The sequence below is a fragment of the Numida meleagris genome, chromosome 31, assembly GCF_002078875.1.
Source record: "Numida meleagris isolate 19003 breed g44 Domestic line chromosome 31, NumMel1.0, whole genome shotgun sequence".
Taxonomy (NCBI): Eukaryota; Metazoa; Chordata; class Aves; order Galliformes; family Numididae; genus Numida; species Numida meleagris.
This window is the reverse complement of record NC_034436.1, coordinates 101321-105512: the sequence shown is the minus strand read 5'-3', so window position 1 is coordinate 105512 and position 4192 is coordinate 101321.

The following is a 4192-nucleotide window of genomic DNA, read 5'->3' as shown; positions in this document are numbered from 1 at the left end:
TTGTGGGGTTTGAGAAGAGGTTTTGGGGGCAACTGGGCGTTGTGTGGGGAGGCAGTTGTGGGGAGCTCACTCTTTGCCCTGCTCATCAGCGTCACCCACCTTGTACCTCTGTGTGTGGGGGGGGGTGGTTAAGAAACAGGGAGGCTGCAGTGCGTGCGTGTGGCTGCTTAACTGCAATACACGGCGAGGTGCCTGGAGCCATGAGGCACTGTGACATGAAGGAGCTCAGTTGTTGGGGACAGGGACCCCTGCCAGTCCACCGCGACAATGAACAAATTGGATGCCACAAGGCTCTCGGCGGCAGCTGTGAGCCGAACCGGTCCGTTCCAGGGGCTGTGAACGTGAACAGAGATCAAACAGAGTGAGGAACGGATGAGGGACAGCGGAGAGAGTGGGGGTGGGGCAGGACAGATGCTCGCATTACTCTTGAACAGCTACAGAAAAGGAAGCCGCCTGCCTGTGAAGAGCAGCGCCTGCAGTACCGGATTCTTTTCCATGGACGGCAGCAGCGAGTACCGCTGCACTACTGCGCGTGCAGCTCTGAGCCAATCGGGTGCCGCGAAGTGCTCCGGGGCAGCTAGGAGCAAAAACGATCCGTTCCCGGGCCGGGTTCGGGCATTAAACCGCGGAAATAGACAAGAGGTATCCTGGATTGGAAGGGGGAGAATATCGCTGAGCTGGCGGTCCAAGAATTGACTGCTCACCCGCACCTCGAGTGGTTAATAGAAATGGGTGCTGTTTTTTAAGCTGTCGGGAGCATGCGCGCTATTGCCTGGAGGACTAATCGTTATAAAGATTGGCGGATTAGCTGCGCAGAGCGGTTAGAACGTTGTCATGCCATTTCCGCATGCCTGCGCGCATGCGTTGTGCTGCCTGCGGCACCAAACAGAGAGAGCAGCACTTCTGCGGATTAACCACGCGGTTGCAGCAAAGACCACGGAAAGAACTACGGGATTGACGCGGACCCGCAGCGCAGACGCTGGCGTTCCGTTCTGGCTTTCTTTTGATGACAGGGTTCAGAACGCAAAGTTAAAAAGGGAGGGGGGGGGCGGGGGGAAGACGAAGAAAACCAAGGAAAACTTGTCCAAACCCAGAAAACCTGTGCTAACTACTTATGAGTATCTGTAAAAAATGATTGATGTTCTCATGCTTTTTTTTTTTTTTTGCCAGCATCTGTTACATTGTTTTTAAATATTCGTGCACCAAAATCTAACTACTGAGCAAATTTAACAACAATGAAGTGAAGGCACATTAGCAGAAAGCACAGGGCCATGTTAAGGTATTAATTTTCTCTCAGCCTCTGTGTTGGTGGTCAGCCACGATGTGCTATGAAAACTACGCCCTGGGATCCGTTACCACGGACAAATTTGCAAGAGAGATAAAGGAGAGAACCAGGCAAAACAAGCACAGAATACCTGTGAGTATGCTCGAGAGGTAGAGATTGTATTATGCTGAGTGAGGATGAAAAAGAAATGGCTGTTGGGTTCTGGGAGTTTTCTTAAGCTTAGGTCCCGGCCAGGTAGATGCATCTCACTCTATCACCACCCATGTTGCTTATTGCACTGGGAGAACAGACCCCACAGAGCGAGGTGAACCCCCTGTAATCCCCATTCGATCTTGAAGTGAGCTTCCCACAGCCATCACAAAACCTGCCTGCATACAAGCAACGCACAAATGAGTGGTTTGTGATGTTCCATTATCTGCTCCAGTAGATCTCACAGTGCTTAAACCACTTGATTAGAGGAGCCTCGGCTACCCTTAAACCCCACCAAGCTGCAAAACGGAATGAGACCAAGAGAGACACAGAACATCTCAGCACATGATAATGATGCACAGAATATCCTTAAACAGCTCTCTGCAGGGGCAGAATTAACGCATGGCACCATTAGTTACAGTTGTGAAGTGGGCTGGGATTACATGCTAGCAGACAAAGTTTAGAGCCCCAGGGTGGAGATCATAAGCTGAGACCTGTGAAACAGGGAACAGAGGCTCAACCACAAGGAAATGAATTTTAAAATGTGAAAACAAGATCTCAAGAATGCAGAATCCCTTTATGGCAAAGGGCATTAGCTCGAGGCATTCCCAGAGCTGCAATACATGGTCAGCCTACTAGCGCTATCTTAGGGTTGATGGAAGCATTCCAGAAACAAGGCAGTAGTGGGGGGGGGAAAAAAAAAAAAAAAAAGGAACATACGTCAACCCCTTCAACAGCAGTTCAAAGAATAGGAGATAATCCCTTCGTCTCCCTTAGAGAAAAGGGGAAGAGCATTGTAAGGATGTGCATAGCAGATATAGTTGCCTTAAATCAGTTTCAGATCCCCCAAGAAAGGCAAAGATCACAATCCAGTAAGAAAGAAGGAATCACTTACTCCTTCCTGAGGACCAAGGCTCACCCAGTGCTCCAAAAGAGGCAGTCTCCAGGTACAAATACTGCCCTTCTGCCTGCCAGCCCTTAAATGTGGTTAGGGAGGGGTGGAGCCACGTTCCATCCCATCTGGTCCCACAGGTGAATTGCTTCCCCCTGTGCTTGCAGGGCTGGATACACCCCTTCACGAGGTGCTCAATCACTGTTTCAGGCCCTGACCTAACAGTTCCCATACAGGCATGAAGGAAGGAAAAAAAAAAAAAAAAAAAGAGTAACAACCTGCAGGCAACTTCTCCAAACCCAGGAATCCTGTGCTAGTGCTTATGGATATCTGTAAAAAATGATCAAATCTACGTTGTCACACTTTTTGTCAGCACCCATTGCACTGTTTTTTAATATTCGTGCACCAAAATCTAACTACTGAGCAAATTTAATGACAGTGAAGGCACATTAGCAGAAAGCACAGGGACAGGTTAACATTTTTCTCAGCTTCTTGTTCATATTCTTTTTTTTTTTTTTTTTTTTTTTTTACAACTGCCATTCTTGCATTAAAAAAAATGCCAATAATAAAACTTGGATTGCTGAAGATCCACGTAGTGGTTCTGTTTATAATTATGGGGAACTTGCAAGGTGACTAAAGGTGCTTTGCAAAAATCAAATGAGCCTAACCTATCAGATAAGGCAGGTGAAACGTCGTTAGAGAAGTAACATTAAAGATCCTGCCCAGATGCCTCAGTGAAGATGAGGACCTTGTTGCATCACATGAGGTGCAATGCTGATACCATCCTCTGGACTTCTCCAATCCTTTTTCAGTGCACGGGCCTTGCTGTGCTCCTCATAAACTAGGCCTGGCTAGATGTAGATTGCACACGATGCTCAAACCCTACCTGCTGTTGAGCACCCAGCAGGTCCCACCTGAGACCCACAAGCAGTCGGGGCACCTGGGGCTGCTGCTCCATTGAAAGCAAGGTGCAGAAGGGCTCTGCTCTCCCTCTACCCTGCCAGCAGCTCCTGACCTTGCTACAGCCTATGGTGCATACCCATGCTCTGTGCCCTTGCTCCTACACTGCACCTTCGATCTCAGGTTGATTTCTACTTTTTTTCCTGCATTCTGGAATGTGTCCGTTTTCTTGCTGCAGATGATGTGAAAGATTTGTTTGAAGCTGTGGTTGACACCAGTCATCCGTGTAGGCTCTGCTCCTCTGGAGGACTCTGAGGAAACTGCCTTTGAAGTGACTGGAGCACCTGGTGACGGTGGGAAGGTGAAGCCTGGCTTATGTGCATTGGTGCTCCCACCCCTCATCAGAATTAGATACAGTGGAAACAGAAGGTCATTGAAACAGGAAGGGGTTGGAGGCTCTGTCCTGGAATATCCAGTTCCAGGACAATGAAAACGCATGCAGAGAGGGCTCTTCTCCTTCAGGTGCCCTGGAGAACACAGGCAAACCTGGCACAGAACATCAGGTGCCTGGCTACGCAGGTATGAGCACCTGGCATACCCTCGGCACCCGGATCCGCAGCCTGGGGAAGTGTCTTCAGCAAGCATTTAATTCAACAGCGGGCAGCAGTGTGCCGCAGCTCAGAACCATCCGAACTGAGCAGTTTTACTCTTCAGTCCTGCACAGCAGCAGTGGAAACCGTGCCAAGAGGACATGGAACAGACACCAACCACTCTGGCTGCGCCCCCGGGAACCCTGAACCCCACTCCCTCTATTGCCTCGGGCTGCACAGTGCCACCCAACAGCCCTCTGTGAGGGAACACCTTTAATCGATGGGACTCGTTCTTTATGAGCAAAATGTAAGATTCAAATCCACATATGCACCTGA